Raw genomic sequence first — 17,013 nt, 5'->3', positions numbered from 1 at the left:
TCAGGACTATGAGCCGCTGCGCGCCCCCGGGGGCGCGCATCGCGGCGATCGTTGTTGCGGGGTGTCAGTCTGACACCCGGCAACTACGATCTCGGTAAAGAGTCTCCGACGGAGACTCTTTACCACGTGATCAGCCGTGTCCAATCACGGCTGATCACAGTGTAAATGGAAAGAGCCGGTGATCGGCTTTTCCTCACTCGCGTCTGTCAGACGCGAGTAGAGGAGAGCCTATCGGCTGCTCCTCTGACAGGGAGGGTCTGTGCTGATCGATTATCAGCACAGCCCCCCGAGGATGCCCACACTGGACCACCAGGGACGCCACCAGACCACCAGGGATGCCAGTCAGCACAATGGATGCCAATCAGTGCCCATAATGGATGCCAATCAGTGCCCACAATGAGCATCACTGATTGGCATGCATTATTGTTTGGCACTGATTGGCATCCATTAGTACAGTATAACACCAATGCCGCCTATGAGTGCCCACCTGTGCCGCCTATGAGTGCCCACCTGTGCCGCCTATCATTGCCCACCTGTGCCGCCTATCAGTGCCCACCTGTACCGCCTATCATTGCCCACCCATGTCTATCTGTGCCGCTTATCCATGCCCATCTGTGCCACCCATCCATGCCAATCCGTGCCAGCTATCAGTGCCAATTTGTGCCATCTATCAGTGTCCATCCGTGTCGCCCATCTGTGTCGCCCATCCGTGCCGCCTATCAGTGCCACATATCAGTGTCCATCAATGCCACCTCATCAGTGCCACTTCATTGGTGCCACATCATTGGTGCCCATCAGTGTAGCCCCATCAGTGCCCATCAGTGAAGGAGAAAACGTACTTATTTACAAAAGTTTTGAAACTGAAACAAAAAAAAAACATTTTTTTTTCAAAATTTTCGGTATTTTTTTATTTGTAGCGCAAAAAATAAAAACCGTAGAGGTGATCAAATACCACCAAAAGAAAGCTCTATTTGTGGGAAAAAAATAATAAAAATTTCATTTGGGTACAGTGTAGCATGACCGCGCAATTGTCATTCAAAGTGCGACAGCGCTGAAAGCTCAAAATTGGTCTGGGCAGGAAGGTGTTTAAGTGCCCTGTATTGAAGTGGTTAAGTTGCTCATATAGCGCCATTGGTTTGCGCAGGGCTCCACACATGCATCGCACGCTCACGTTTGGTCCCTGCCCTCAGGGAGCCCGCAGTCTGGGGTCCCCGGCTTGCATTCATATACTAGGGCCAATTTTGGATGGAGGCCAGTTGGCCTACCAGCATGTCTTTGGAGTGTGGGAGGAAACCGGAGTTGCCGGGGGAGACCCACGCAGGCAAAGTGAGAGCATGCAGGTGGTGTCGTGCTTGGGATTCGAACCAACCACCCTTTCTTACTGCTAGACGAGAGTTTTGGCGGGAAAATGCGCCAATTTGTAGACATTTGCGCCGTCAAAAATTCATTTAGTTTCGTTCCGTATTAAAAAAAACTGTATTTCGTAATTCGTGTCCGAAATTGAATTCGGATTCGTACGAAAGCTGAATTTTCGTTAGATTTGTAAAATTTTCGTAAAAATAACGAATGTTTGTTATGATGAATTTATCATTATGAGGGGTTTCCACCATCCCTGAGCTGAGTTCCCAGGTCAGTACACCCGCTGTGCCTATTATGAGGGGTTTCCACCATCCCTGTGCTGAGTTCCCAGGTCAGTACACCCGCTGTGCCCATTATGAGGGGTTTCCACCATCCCTGTGCTGAGTTCCCGGGTCTATACACCCGCTGTGCCCATTATGAGGGGTCCCACCATCCCTGTGCTGAGTTCCCAGGTCAGTACACCCGCTGTGCCCATTATGAGGGGTTTCCACCATCCCTGTGCTGAGTGCTGAGTTCCCGGGTCTATACACCTGCTGTGCTCATTATGAGGGGTTCCCACCATCCCTGTGCTGAGTTCCTGGGTCTGAGTGTACACCCGCTGTGCCCATTATGAGGGGTTCCCACCATCCCTGTGCTGAGTTCCCGGGTCTGTACACCCGCTGTGCCCATTTTGAGGGGTTCCACCATTCCTGTGCTGAGTTCCCGGGTCTGTACACCCGCTGTGCCCATTATGAGGGGTTCCCACCATCCCTGTGCTGAGTTCCCGGGTCTTTGCACCCACTGTGCCCATTATGAGGGGTTCCCACCATCCCCCGTGCTGAGTTCCCGGGTCTGTGCACCCACTGTGCCCATTATGAGGGGTTCCCACCATCCCTGTGCTGAGTTCCCGGGTCTGAGTGTACACCCGCTGTGCCTATTATGAGGGGTTTCCACCATCCCTGTGCTGAGTTCCCAGGTCTGTACACCCGCTGTACCCATTTTGAGGGGTTCCCACCATCCCTGTGCTGAGTTCCCGGGTCTGTACACCCGCTGTGCCCATTATGAGGGGTTCCCACCATCCCTGTGCTGAGTTCCCGGGTCTGTATACCCGCTGTGCCCATTTTGAAGGGTTCCCACCATCCCTGTGCTGAGTTCCCGGGTCTGAGTGTACACCCGCTGTGCCCATTATGAGGGGTTCCCACCATCCTTGTGCTGAGTTCCCAGGCCTGTACACCTGCTGTGCCCATTATGAGGGGTTCCCACCATCCCTGTGCTGAGTTCCCATGTCTGTACACCCGCTGTGCCCATTATGAGGGGTTCCCACCATCCCTGTGCTGAGTTCCCAGGTCTGTACACCCGCTGTGCCCATTATGAGGGGTTCCCACCATCCCTGTGCTGAGTTCCCATGTCTGTACACCCGCTGTGCCCATTATGAGGGGTTCCCACCATCCCTGTGCTGAGTTCCCAGGTCTGTACACCCGCTGTGCCCATTATGAGGGGCTCCACCATCCCTGTGCTGTGCTGACTTCCTGGGGTTTTTAGCTTCATCATAACGAATAATCGTAGTTAACAAACATTCTGTCCGATTCTGTTGTAACGGAATTTGGATCCAAAGCTCGTATACGAAATTCCATATTTCGTCCAAAATTTGTATGCATAACAATTCATATGTCGGATTCGTACGAATGTACAAATTTCCGGAAATTGATACGAATTTTCGATTTTTATGAAACGAATCGCACAAAATCGCACATTTTCCGGCTGCCATTTTGTATCTGCTGTGTTTGGGTGGAATTGCTATTTTGGTTTATAGAGACGCAGTTTAACCACTTACCGACCAGCGCACGACGATGTACGTCCTATTTTTGAAGAGGGATATCTCGGTAACGGCAGCAGCTGCTGCCACAACCGAGATGACCATCTCTTCAGGCGCCGGTCGTCTGTACGATAACGGTGGTGTCCGCGGCGGATTCGCCGCGAGATCACCGCTATTGGCGGTGGGAGAGGTGCCACCCCCCCTCGCACCGCCCTCCCGCACCTTCCGCTGCTTACCGGAGCCGTCGGTAGCGGCGGAGGTGATCGGGTCCTTTTCCTAGCTGGGTATGGAGACGAGTGAGGCTAAGATGGCCCCCCCACACATCTCTATACCATAGGAGGGCGGAAGCGACGTCAAAACGTCACTTCCGCCCATACCTCTTAAAGGTATATTTTTTTTAAATGTCATTTTTTTATTAATTAATTTATTTATTTATTTTTTGCATTTTAGTCCAAATATGAGATCTGAGGACTTTTTGACCCCCCAGATCTCATAAGAGGATCTGTCATGCTTTTTTCTATTACAATGGATGTTTACATTCCTTCTAATAGGAATAAAAGTGATCTATTTTTTTTTTTAAAACAGTGTAAAAATAAATAAAATCAATTAAAATAAATAAGAAAAATAAAATAAAAGTTTTTTAAAAACATCCCGTCACGATGAGCTTGCGCACAGAAGCGAGCGCATACGTGAGTAGCACCCGCATATGAAACCAGTGGTCAAACCACACATAGGAGGTATCGCTGCGATCGGTAGAGCGAGAGCAATAATTCTAGCCATAGTCCTCCTTTGTTACGCCAAAAATGCAACCTGTACAATTTTTTAAATGTCGCTTATGGAGATTTTTGATGCTAAAAGTTTGACGCCATTCCACGAGCGGGCGCAATTTTGAAGCGTGACATGTTGGGTATCAATTTACTCGGCATACCATTATCTTTCACAATATAAAAAAAATTGGGCTAATTTTACTGTTGTCTTATTTTTTTATTCAAAAAAAGTGAATTTTTTCCAAGAAAAGTGTGCTTGTAAGACCGCTGCGCAAATACGGTGTGAAAAAAAGTATTTCAATGACCGCCATTTTATTCTCTAGGGTGTTAGAAAAAAAAACAATATAAAATGTTTGGGGGTTCTAAAGTAATTTTCTAGCAAAAAAAAACTGTTTTAAACATGTAAACACCAAGTCTGAAAAAGAGGCCTGGTCCTTAAGTGGTTAAGGCGCCATTTCCTTTTGAGTGAATTCTATTTTTGTACTTTTTACATACTTTTCAGTAGAGCTATGGCGTTTTCCGTATAGAATTTTGGTCTTGAGTGAAATTTCTACTTTGCACTGAATTTCACCGGATGACAAGACTAGCTTTAACTGTGAGGTTTTTTGTACTTCTAGCGCTGTGTGTTTTGAAATATTTTGGAGTTCCTCAGAGGGCAATTCATTGTTGTGAGACTTGTATTGGTAGAGCTGAGGTTTGGATTGAATAGCTTGCAGTACAAACAATGCTTCCCCTCCCTCCACCCCTCCATTTTCTGTCTAGGTGTGCAACAGGAAGTTGGTGGGAGGAGCTTGGGGGTCTTTAGAAACAAGCATGTTGACACAAAGGGACTCGTGTTTGGAGGATGACGAAATAATTTTAATGAAGGTTTATACTGTAATACAGTTTTGGGTAGAGAGCAAACAGGAGGCATCCATGTTATTGTTGTAATATTGAGGTACAGATAGAAGCCATAAGATTGTTTTGAATAGCGGCGGATTTTCATGGTGTTTTTGTAGTTTTTCTGACAACACATTTATAGGGTGGCCGATAATCGGTTGTAGAGCATGTAAATGTGAGGATTAGTAGGATTAGCCAGACTTTTTCTTTCCAAAAGTCCGACGGACTTAGAAAGAAGTTTTGACTCAAAATTGTACGCCGGACTCAGCAGCCGGAACTTTGAAATGAACGGAATTGCCCACACACGGAGTAAAGTCTGTTCATTTTGAACTTGACTCCAGGTAGACGGGACTAGCGAAGAAAGTCAATGTCGCCGCCTCCATTAGCGAGATTGACACCTCGCCAATGGAGGTATGGACTTAAAGGGGAAGACCTACGCCGAAAAAACGGCGTGGGGTCCCCCCCAAAGTCAATATCAGACCCTTAAAAAAAAGAAAGTAAAAAATTTTTGGTTAAGGGTTTTTGAGATATACTAAAAAGTGACTGGAAAAAAACTGGCTCCAGATGTGAAGATGGCATTATTCTCCCTTACGTTAGATACAGTGGACAGGATGAAAAAGGGGATAATACAACATATGACAACAGCAGCTAGAACAATAATAGCACGTAAATGGAAAGAAACAGCGAGCCCAACAATAGGGGAATGGATATGTGAAATGAACGAAATATGCTTTATGGAAAAACAAATAAGAGAAGAAGGATATATAAATAATCGACTACCAATTGTATGGAAACATCGCTTCTCTGCCTTTTGGCTAAGATCAAGTGTAGTATCTGTTCTTATCAGTTGCCAATAGGTGGCGCTAGTTTACCGTCCCTGCTCTACGGCGAGGTGGAGTAGGGGTGGCGGTTGCTATGCAAAGCCTGTTGGTGTAAAGGTGACCCGGACTGGTTTGTAGCCGGTTCGGGAAGCCTTCTGATGAGGGTGGAGAACCACTGGTCGGCGCCAGGGGAGGGGACTTTTCCTCACTTTTTTTTTGATTGTATGTCTTTGTTTTTGTCACTGTCACTGCACGTTTGATGAGTAGGGTGTCGGTCCTCGGACCAATCCTGAAAGTCTCTGGGAGAGCGGACATAGGCCTTATGGCTTGGTCCAATCTCCATGAGGGGGGGCCTACCTTCGGGGAAGCCCCCACAGTACCAAGTACCTAGGAGGTTCTGTTTCGGCAGTCCTCCCGGGGAAAGGAGGGATTCCGGTTTCGTCCGGGTCCCACTTGTTGAGTCTGGTACCTCAGTCCCTGTCTGGAGCCTAACGCCCCGGGGGATCAGGGTATGGTCCTTCTTTTGGAGGACATCAGGCACCCGTCTGCACTTTTTAGTGTTTCACTCTTTATGTGTGTGCACTTTTTTTATGCACCGGGTGGAAGTTTTTTGGGTGTGTTTGCACGCCATGGGCTTTTTCAATAGAAAAAATCAGACCCTTAAAAAATCGCTTCTCGGCCTTTTGGCTAAGATCAAGTGTAGTATCTGTTCTTATCAGTTGCCAAAGGAGGCGCTGGTCCATCCCTATTTGAGAGGGTTTGGGCGGCGCTCTCCGATGGTGTAATTTGCATCCCGAAGGATGGTTTCGGTAGGGGCCACGTCGTGCCGCCCGACAGTAAACTGGGGGCCGATGCATGGTCGAGTCTGAGCCATCTGGAAGGATGCACCTGGTGAGGGCGGAGAACCACTGGTCGGCGCCAGGGGAGGGGACCCTGGCAGACCGGCTTGGATTGTGGCAGCTTTAGCCCCAGTCAGTTTTTCGGGAGGGAACGCTTAGCTCTTCTGTTCCAGCAGAGGGGCGGCCGGTACCTTTCGAATATAATTAGGTAGGAGTGACGGGAGTGAGGGTGGGACCTGATGGCAAAGGGTCTCACTAAGCTCGCTGATCTCCATGCCTTTCTGGCTGTGGTGGGGGCTGTCGTGGTCTGGGCTGGGCTGTCGGGGATGCTTTTGTTGGAAAGCCCATGGTGATGTGCCCCTGGAGTGGCAGTCCAGGGGTGCCTTCTTTCACTGTGCGTCAGCACTTTGATTTAGGCACCTAGGTCACGTCACGTCACCATTACACGCTTTTTTTTACACCTGCCTCTAGGGCCCGGCCTTTTGGCTAGGACCAGAGGAATTTTTGATTCCTGGCCGGAGGGCCGGCCATTGTACTCCACAATGGTCACTTTTCACTCTCCTCTTCACTATCCCTTCCCCACTTTTTATTTATTTTATCTGTGTGTGTTTGTCACCGTGTGTCACTTCACGTTTGATTAGTAGGGTGTCGGTCCTCGGACCAATCCTGAACGTCTTGTGGGAGAGCGGACATAGGCCTTCTGGCTTGGTCCAATCTCCATGAGGGGGGGCCTACCTTCGGGGAAGCCCCCACAGTACCAAGTACCTAGGAGGTTCTGTTTCGGCAGTCCTCCCGGGGAAAGGAGGTATTCCGGTTTCGTCCGGGTCCCACTTGTTGAGTCTGGTACCTCAGTCCCTGTCTGGAGCCTAACGCCCTGGGGGATCAGGGTATGGTCCTTCTTTTGGAGGACATCAGGCACCCGTCTGCACTTTTTAGTGTGTCACTCTTTATGTGTGTGCACTTTTTTTATGCACCGGGTGGAAGTTTTTTGGGTGTGTTTGCACGCCATGGGCTTTTTCAATAGAAAAAAAATCAGACCCTTAAAAAAAAGAAAGTAAAAAATTTTTGGTTAAGGGTTTTTGAGATATACTAAAAAGTGACTGGAAAAAAACTGGCTCCAGATGTGAAGATGGCATTATTCTCCCTTACGTTAGATACAGTGGACAGGATGAAAAAGGGGATAATACAACATATGACAACAGCAGCTAGAACAATAATAGCACGTAAATGGAAAGAAACAGCGAGCCCAACAATAGGGGAATGGATATGTGAAATGAACGAAATATGCTTTATGGAAAAACAAATAAGAGAAGAAGGATATATAAATAATCGACTACCAATTGTATGGAAACATCGCTTCTCTGCCTTTTGGCTAAGATCAAGTGTAGTATCTGTTCTTATCAGTTGCCAATAGGTGGCGCTTGTTTACCGTCCCTGCTCTACGGCGAGGTGGAGTAGGGGTGGCGGTTGCTATGCAAAGCCTGTTGGTGTAAAGGTGACCCGGACTGGTTTGTAGCCGGTTCGGGAAGCCTCCTGATGAGGGCGGAGAACCACTGGTCGGCGCCAGGGGAGGGGACCCTGGCAGACCGGCTTGGATTGTGGCAGCTTTTGCCCCAGTCAGTTTTTCGGGAGGGAACGCTTAGCTCTTCTGTTCCAGCAGAGGAGCGGCCGGTACCTTTCGAATATAATTAGGTAGGAGTGACGGGAGTGAGGGTTTGACCTGATGGCAAAGGGTCTCACTAAGCTCGCTGATCTCCATGCCTTTCTGGCTGTGGTGGGGGCTGTCGTGGTCTGGGCTGGGCTGTCGGGGATGCTTTTGTTGGAAAGCCCATGGTGATGTGCCCCTGGAGTGGCAGTCCAGGGGTGCCTTCTTTCACTGTGCGTCAGCACTTTGATTTAGGCACCTAGGTCACGTCACCATTACACGCTTTTTTTACACCTGCCTCTAGGGCCCGGCCTTTTGGCTAGGACCAGAGGAATTTTTGATTCCTGGCCGGAGGGCCAGCCATTGTATTGCACAATGGCCACTTTTCACTCTCCTCTTCACTATCCCTTCCTCACTTTTTATTTATTTTATTTGTGTGTGTTTGTCACTGTTTGTCACTTCACGTTTGATTAGTAGGGTGTCGGTCCTCGAACCAATCCTGAACGTCTTGTGGGAGAGCGGACATAGGCCTTCTGGCTTGGTCCAATCTCCATGAGGGGGGGGGCCTACCTTTGGGGAAGCCCCCACAGTACCAAGTACCTAGGAGGTTCTGTTTCGGCAGTCCTCCCGGGGAAAGGAGGGATTCCGGTTTCATCCGGGGACCACTTGTTGAGTCTGGTACCTCAGTCCCTGTCTGGAGCCTAACGCCCCGGGGGATCAGGGTATGGTCCTTCTTTTGGAAGACATCAGACACCCGTCTGCACTTTTTAGTGTTTCACTCTTTATGTGTGTGCACTTTTTTTATGCACCGGGTGGAAGTTTTTTGGGTGTGTTTGCACGCCATGGGCTTTTTAAAAAAAAAAAAAAACATCAAGAACAAAATTATAAAGTAACAATGAGGTGGTATCGGAGTCCAGTGGCATTAAAAAAGATTAATAAAGATAACACAGATAAATGTTGGAGGTGTGGGATAGAAAAAGGGACAATGGAGCACATTTGGTTCAGTTGTAAGAAAGTAAAAAAATTTTGGTTAAGGGTTTTTGAGATATACCAAAAAGTGACTGGAAAAAAACTGGCTCCAGATGTGAAGGTAGCATTATTCTCCCTTACGTTAGATACAGTGGACAGGATGAAAAAGGGGATAATACAACATATGACAACAGCAGCTAGAACAATAATAGCACGTAAATGGAAAGAAACAGCGAGCCCAACAATAGGGGAATGGATATGTGAAATGAACGAAATATGCTTCATGGAAAAACAAATAAGAGAAGAAGGATATACAAATAATCAACTACCAATTGTATGGAAACAATGGGAAGAGTTTAGGTTCTCTAATGGAATGAAGGAATATTTATAATGTAAGGGAGGGGGAGAGGGAGGGAGAGAGAGAGGATTAGAAAAGGGCAATAGGGATATTAGAGGGGAGGGGACATAGGTAAGGAAGGGGGTAAGGTAAAGCCCCATACACACGATCGGACTTTGTACAAACTTTCCCGTGGACTTTTGTACAAAGGGCGTGGTCCACAAGTTTGTATTGCATACACACGGTCGGACTTTTTGACAACAAACACGAACGTAGTGACATCACAACGTACTGACGCCACTTCAAAAGAGGGACGTTCAATGACTCCAGCGCCACCTTTGGTCAACTTCTGTATTGTAGTTCGATCGTTTGCATTGGTTCTGAGCATGCGTGTTTGTACCTTGTACAAAAGTCCGATGCTTTTGCGTACACACGGTCGGACTTTGCTCCATCGGACTTTTGTTGCCAGAAAGTTTGTCCATTCGCACAGCCAACAAAAGTCCGATGAAAACAGAAAAAGTTTGTCCGATGGAGCGTACACGCGGTCGGATGTTGCTCCAAAACAGCTAATTTGCATGTTTGTTGTCAAAAAGTCTGACCGTGTGTACGGGCCTTTAGAAAGATAATAAGTGAGGGCTTTTTTTTTTTTTTTCCTCTCTTCTCTGTGTGTATGGTGGTATGTTAGTAAATGTGTGGAGTATGTGCCCCTGGAGTGGCAGTCCAGGGGTGCCTAACAATCACTGTGAGTGAGGGTCACTTTGATTTTGGGCACCACGGTCACTGCACCATGACACGCTTTTTTTTTTAAGCACCTGCCTCTTGGGCTGGGCCTTTTGGCTGGGACCAGAGGAATTTTTTATTCCCGGCCGGAGGGCCTGGTCGTTGTTTCACACAACGACCACCTTTTCACTCTCCTCTCCACTATCCCTTCCCCACTTTTTATTTATTTTCAGTGTGTCTTGTTTTGTCACTTTGCACGTTTGCTGTGATGAGTAGGGTCACAGGTTCTAGGGCCTGTCCTGAAAGTCTGGTGTGGGGGTGGACATGGCCTTCTGGCTTAGTTCACCCTCTGCCTTAGGGTTTGGGGTCTTCCTTCGGGGGAGCCCTACCTAGTATTTGGGTGGGTCTGTTTCGGCAGACCTTCCGAAGAACGGGGTCTGACTGGTTTTGGCCAGGAAGACCAAGTTTTAAGTGTCCTTGTCCCTGTCAGGAGCCTAACGCCCCGGGGGATTCAGGACAAGGTCCTCTGATTTTAGAGGACTTGTGCACCCGTCTGCACTTTTTTGTGTCACTCTTTATGTGTGTGCACAATTTTTATGCACCGGGTGAAGTTTTTTGGAGTGTGTTTTGCACGCCACTGGCTTTCAAAAAAGGTATGTTAGTAAATGTGTTATATATTGAGAGGGTTTTATGTATGTTGTTGTAAATGAACCAGTATGTATTATGGTTAACTTTGAAAAAGAATAATAAAAAGGAAATTTGAAACAACACTAGGAGTACAGAGAGAACTGTTGATCTGTTAAGGTTGATCAGGAGTTAAAATGGAAGTAAACCCTTCCAAACAACTTTGACCTACAGGTAAGCCTAGATTAAGGCTTACCTGTAGGTCCAAGTAATATCTCCTAAACCTATATGGTTTAGGAGATATTTGCCCGAAAATGGGCACCGCTGTCTACGGCGCATGCGCCGTAGACAGCGGCGCGCAGGCGCACTAAATGCGGCAAGTCCAAGAATGGATTTGCCTAATTTGTCGACTCCCGTGCGCATGCGCGGGAGTGACGTCATCGCGGCTCCGCCGAATGGCAGCGTCGGAGCTCCGAGACGCGACTCCCGTGCGCATGCGCGGGAGTGACGTCATCGCGGCTTCTCCGCTGTCATTTGTCGGAGCTGCGAGAGACGCCACAACCAAGATGGATGCGGCGGACTACAGGTGACAGCGGCGACTTCGCTGGCTCCTGTGTCAGGTAAGTGACACATAATGAGCTACTATGCGATGCATAGTAGTCCATTATGCTTTACCTTTGCAGGGAAAAAAAGAGGAAGTAAACCCATCAGGGTTTACTTCCTCTTTAAGTTTCTCCTGACTTCATTAGTAAGAGCTACAGGGGGCGGGATAAACTTTAATTGGTTAAGAGATGCCGGATATGCAAATGTTGTGACTGAAGGACTTGTAAGCTAGATACTTGAATTCAGAGTATAAGGTAATACATAGAAAGACACAGGCTATGTAATTAGAAACACACATAACACAATTTAGAAAACAGTTTAGTGTTTGGGAATGATATTGGTAACTTTGTTGAGTAATTTGTATGTTTTTTTATTGCGCATAATAAAGGTGACTACAACTTGTAATGGGTGTTCGTAACATGTGCCCGTTAAACAACACATTATCTAGTTAAGACTATACTTTCAGGGATCATTTCTATAGTTTTTGACTGTCGAAATGTGCTCTAAAGTGTACAAACTCACCAATCACGATGAAGAGCGTTAGTGTTTCTTTCTGAGCGCGAAGTGGGCTTACAGTGCTGCTTCTAATGGTAGCTGCTGTTAGTTGTTGATGACCGTTCTCTGCTTTTATTTTAAAGGCAAAGAGGAAAGAAACACAAGCTGAGTGATTGTTTTATTTGGTCTAAAGAATAGAGCAAGTTGTACACAAATAAATGGCCTCAGTAGATGTCTTGAAGCATATAAATATGAAGTCTGTGCCTTTGGTTGTCTCTTCCCTGGTTGCTGCCTACAGTATTTTATTAAAAGCAGAAAAGATTGTTTCTAAATAAAAAAAAAAATAGTTTTTTTGACTGGAGCTACACTTTAAAAATGTACCAGTTGAAAATTACAAACAGATCGCTTCTCGGCCTTTTGGCTAAGATCAAGTGTAGTATCGACTATAGCCCTTAGGGGTGTCTCTGCTTCACAGCTAGGACGTTGAGAACCACTTGTATCTATCCAAGCCATTAGGTCCTTGTGGGGTACCCTCTGCTCGGCCTTGTAGGATCGTTGATTAAATTCAGCTTCACCTACTTGCTGCTATTGGGCCAGAGGCTTAGCCCCCACAAGGAACGAGATTGCGGTCTTCCCTCCCCCCCCCCTCCTCCGCATTACTACCTTCGGGCAGTAGATGCAAGAGCCTTTATAAAGGCTTCAGAGCGAAGACGTCGAGGAATCCAGAAGGAAGCCGCCGAAAGAACACCTGAAGCGATTTCTCTCTCTCCAAGACGATGGGGAAGAGCGAGAGAAAGACCAGCAGAAGCAAGAAGAATCCCGCTCCAGCCACTTCCACCGAGGTCCCCGAGGATGTTGCTGCCTCAACCCCCACCTCTACCCCGGCCAGCACCAGCCAGCTGGGACCAGCCAAGCCTTCCCTCCCTGCAGACGGGCTCCCTACCTTGGAGTCCTGGATGAAGCAGACGGTCGTGCTGCAGCTGAAGGAGGTGGACGGAAGAGTCCCCGATATGACCCCGGAGATCTTCGGCAAGAAGATGATCCTGGAGCAGGGGTTCAGCAAAGCGGAAACGCTTTCGGTGCAGGCCTTCACAAGAGGTATATTTTTTATAACTTTTGTGTCTTTCCAGGCCTGCAGAAGATACTGGGATATGGTCAAGGCGAGTGGTCCTGAATCCCCCTTCCGTAAGTTCGCTGCGAACTGCCCCATAACACGGGACGAGAAGTGGGTGACGGTGGGCATGAGGAACCCCCATACCTCAGGTAAGGATATAGCCACTTACCTCCAGAGGTTCTGCACCGTGGTGAAGGACCCCGTCCGAATCCTCGATGCCAACGGCTTCTGGATAGGTAAGTGGTCAGTACTCTGCAAGTTCAGGAAGGACCCTTCGGGGGACATCCTGCACCTGCAGCCGTGCTTCTCCCTGGGCAACTCCGCAGGCATCCTTTTCTACCCCGGTATACCCTTCACCTGCAACAGGTGTAGCAACACCGGACACATGGGAAAGGACTGCAAAGAACCTACTTGCAGGTTCTGTAGGGTTGCAGGCCACGAGACCAAGGATTGTCCGAGGTCCAAAGCCTGCAACCTCTGCGGAGCAGCTGAGCACGTGTTTAAACACAGCCCCCAGCGGTCCCGGTCCTATGCTGGCGTCCTGATCCAGGGCAAACCATCCTCCAGCACCGGGAAGAAGCAGCCGGAAAAAGAACCACGGACAAAGACTGGTAAGTCCACCCCCACCCCTACCCCCACCCCTGTCCAGGCCCCAGCCCAGACCCCTGCCCCAGCCCCTGCCTCCAGCACACCCCCACCCACCTCCTCTGTGCTGAAGGTGACCCCACCCACCCCGGACCTGTCCTCCCTGGAGGACTTCCCCACCCTCCCTTCCACCCCCACCAGTGGACTCTCAGGAAGCCGGAAACGGAAGCCTAGGAGTCCAACAGCAGAGGAACCCGCTTCCTCCACTAAAAGGCCCACTGGCAACCAGCGCGAAAGCGAGGTACCAGAGCCATTACTGGAGGACCTCGAGTCAGCGGGGGAGGAAGATGAGGACGTGGGGGGGAGGTGGAGGTCAAGGCCATCCCTGAGCCTGACCTCCCCTCCGACCTCCACGTCGTCATCACCAAGACAATGATGGATGCTGTCCTGGAGGAGCTCGGCCTGTCCGAGAACACAGGACAAGCAGAAGAGGCAGCGGAAGACCCCCCTCCGGGGAGGTAAGTTCGGTCCCTTGCCGACTAGACCTCATACCCCTTTTTCATTATGGCAGAGATCTCAATCTTTTCCATTAATGTGAGGAGTATCAAGGATACATCTAGAAGGCAAGCGGCACTGACATTCCTCGCCACTCAGCAGAGTGATGTCTACATGCTCCAGGAGTGCGCACTCCCTCCTCTGAGGAGGTACACCCATCTGACCTCCCAGTGGACCCTCGGTCCCTCCTACTGGTCCGGGGGTGGCGATTGTAAGTCTGCAGGTGTAGCCATTCTTGTCAGGGGTGGGCGCTTCGCGGTTGACTCCATCCATGAGCTAGTCTGTGGCCGTCTTCTGGTCATAGACGGCTCGTGGGTGGGAGAGCCAATTAGGCTCATCAACGTGTACGCCCCCCCCCAGATAAGAATGAGCGGCTGGAACTTTTCCAGACCCTGCGGACCCAACTCGTCACCACCAGGGCAGTAGTAATCGGCGGTGATTTTAACTGTCCGATAGAGGAGGATGGGCGCAGCTCCAGCATGTACGCAAAACTTGATGCTACATCCAGGCTGCTCAAGGAGATGATCTCGGAGGCTTCCCTGCAGGACGCCGTGGGATCCATAGGGAAAGGTACCGTGAACTACTCATGGTGCCGCCCCGATGGATCAGTGTGTTCCAGGATCGACTTCGTGCTCACTTCAAGAGCAGTCAAGCATCGCGATTTCTCCATGATCCCCTGCTTTTTCTCTGACCACAGGGCTATTCACTTTCGGGGTGACCTGGGCGAGGGCTTTGCCCGCGGACCAGGCTCCTGGAAGCTGAATAGTACCCTGCTGGAAAATGAGGAACTGATGGGGGAACTCCGGGAGGCCTATGCCACCTGGACGGAGGAAAAGCGATTCTTCGGAAGGGTAAGTGACTGGTGGGAGTTTGTGAAGGTCAAGCTGCGCAGCTTCTTTCAGGCAAGGGGACGACAGCAAGTGTGTGCCAGGAAGAGGGAACTCAGGAGACTGCAACATCAGTTGCAGTCCCTGCAGGACCTTCACCACTGTGGCTGGGACGTTAGGCAGGACCTGGAGGACACCAAGAAGAGCCTGAAAGGGCACTTTGAGGAAGAATCCAGGCACATCGTCTTCCGTGGAAACTCCACTCAGGACACACACCCTTGTCTGAGCTGCGTGACGAGACCGGAACACTCCAGAAGGGAAAGGAGGCTGTGATGCAAGTGGTCAGCGACTACTACACCAACCTCTACTCCCCGAAAACAACAGATGCACAGGCAGCCGACAGGTTCCTGTCAGGTATCTCTAACCAAATTGATCCTGCAGGTTCGTCGGACATCAACGCCCCCTTGGTGTTGGAGGAGCTGCACTCTGCCGCTAAATCCTTTAGGCGGGGCAGGACCCCGGGCTGCGATGGTCTCCCAGTTGAACTTTATGTAACGCTGTGGGATCTCGTAGGCCCGGACCTGCTCGAGCTGTACGAGGAGATGGTGGTGGAGGGCAGAATGCCTCCGACCCTAAGGGAGGGCATGATCATGATTTTGTATAAGCGCAAGGGGGAGAGATCGGACCTGAAAAACTGGCGTCCGATCTCTCTTCTGAACGTGGACTACAAAATCCTCGCCAAGGTTTTGGCCAACAGGCTAAGATCTGTCATCGGACAGATCATCCACCCGGATCAGACTTGTGGCATTCCTGGTCGCAGGATTGCGCTTGTCCGGGACACGGTCCAGTACATTCATGGCCGCCGTGTGCACGCGGCCCTGGTCAGCCTTGACCAGGAAAGGCCTTTGACCGTGTCTCCCACGAGTTTATGTGCAGCGCTCTGCGCAGGTTTGGTCTTGGGGAAATGTTCTGTTCATATGTAAATGTAATGTACAATGAAATTTGTAGTGTGGTGTTGGTGAACGGTTGGAAAACTGACCCCTTTCCAGTGTTGTCTGGGGTCAGACAAGGCTGCCCTCTCTCACCTCTGCTTTTTGTCTGTTGTATAGAGCTCTTCGCCCGAAGCATCAGACGGAACCCAGAGATCAGAGGGATCACCGCACCAGGACCGGACAGACGGGAGGTCAAGTGCTCGCTCTACATGGATGATGTGACGGTGTTCTGTGCCGACCGGCGCTCCATCGACACACTCACCCAGACGTGTGAGGACTTCGGCCAAGCTTCAGGGGCAAAGGTCAACTGCGGGAAGTCGGAAGTCATGCTCTTCGGAAAGTGGTTCCTGCCTTCTTCTGCACCCATGCCCTTCAGCGTCAAAGCAGACTTCATCAAAATCCTTGGGGTCTGGTTTGGAGCAGAGGGCGCAGCCCTGAAGTCCTGGGAAGAACGACTGGCAAAGATGCGACAGAAGTTTGGACTTTGGAGCCTCCGAGAACTCACCATCGAAGGTAAAACACTGGTACTCCGCAGCGAGATTCTCCCTGTTTTGCAGTACCTCGCCCGGGCCTGGCCCCCTCGGGTTAACACCTGCAAGGCCATCACCAGGGCAGTGTTTCACTTCATCTGGAGCTCCAAAATGGACAGAGTAAAGCGAGCGGTTATGTTCAAGGAACCCCTCAAGGGCGGTAAGGGCGTGCCCGACATCGTCACCCTACTGAGGGTCTTCTTTGCCTGTAACTGCATCCGCAGAACTTTGGTGGACAGAACTGTAGACTCGGGCGGTAACTCCATGTCCCGTTTTTTCCTCCTGCCTCTCTGGAGGTCCCTTGGATGGGACAAATGGGACAGCTCCATCCCTTACAACTGGGACACTCCTTGGTATTACTTGGACACTTTCAAGTTTATTAAGGAGCAGGGGCTACATGGAGTGAAGCCCGACTTGTGGAAGCCAAAAACTATCCACAAGTTGATCAGAGCATCGGACATTGTTGAGACTGTTCCAGGCCTCCCTTCAGCCACTTGCAAAGTGGTCTGGAGGAACGTTTCTTCAAAGAGACTTACCAACAGGCACAAAGATCTGGC

At 49.6% G+C, this 17,013-nt stretch overlaps 1 non-coding gene and 4 pseudogenes across 1 annotated transcript; all 5 read left to right on the top strand.

Annotated features, from left to right (window-relative positions):
- Positions 1 to 5,595: 5,595 nt before the first annotated feature.
- LOC143964608 (U2 spliceosomal RNA) lies at positions 5,596 to 5,677 on the top strand (annotated as a pseudogene).
- A 611-nt stretch (positions 5,678 to 6,288) lies between these two features.
- On the top strand, positions 6,289 to 6,396 carry LOC143964587 (U2 spliceosomal RNA; annotated as a pseudogene).
- A 1,416-nt stretch (positions 6,397 to 7,812) lies between these two features.
- On the top strand, positions 7,813 to 7,894 carry LOC143964612 (U2 spliceosomal RNA; annotated as a pseudogene).
- A 3,914-nt stretch (positions 7,895 to 11,808) lies between these two features.
- LOC143964697 (small nucleolar RNA U3) lies at positions 11,809 to 12,027 on the top strand. Its single transcript, XR_013271177.1, has one exon. It is a non-coding gene; the product is annotated as a small nucleolar RNA U3 (small nucleolar RNA).
- Positions 12,028 to 12,254: 227 nt separating this feature from the next.
- Positions 12,255 to 12,406, top strand: LOC143964689 (U2 spliceosomal RNA; annotated as a pseudogene).
- Positions 12,407 to 17,013: the final 4,607 nt, after the last annotated feature.

This window comes from Lithobates pipiens, unplaced genomic scaffold (genome assembly GCF_037356315.1).
Source record: "Lithobates pipiens isolate NorthernLeopardFrog02 unplaced genomic scaffold, aLitPip1_a1.2 Scaffold_8, whole genome shotgun sequence".
Taxonomy (NCBI): domain Eukaryota; kingdom Metazoa; phylum Chordata; class Amphibia; order Anura; family Ranidae; genus Lithobates; species Lithobates pipiens.
Note: the sequence above shows the minus strand (reverse complement) of the source record. Positions and strands in the feature narration are given on the sequence as shown.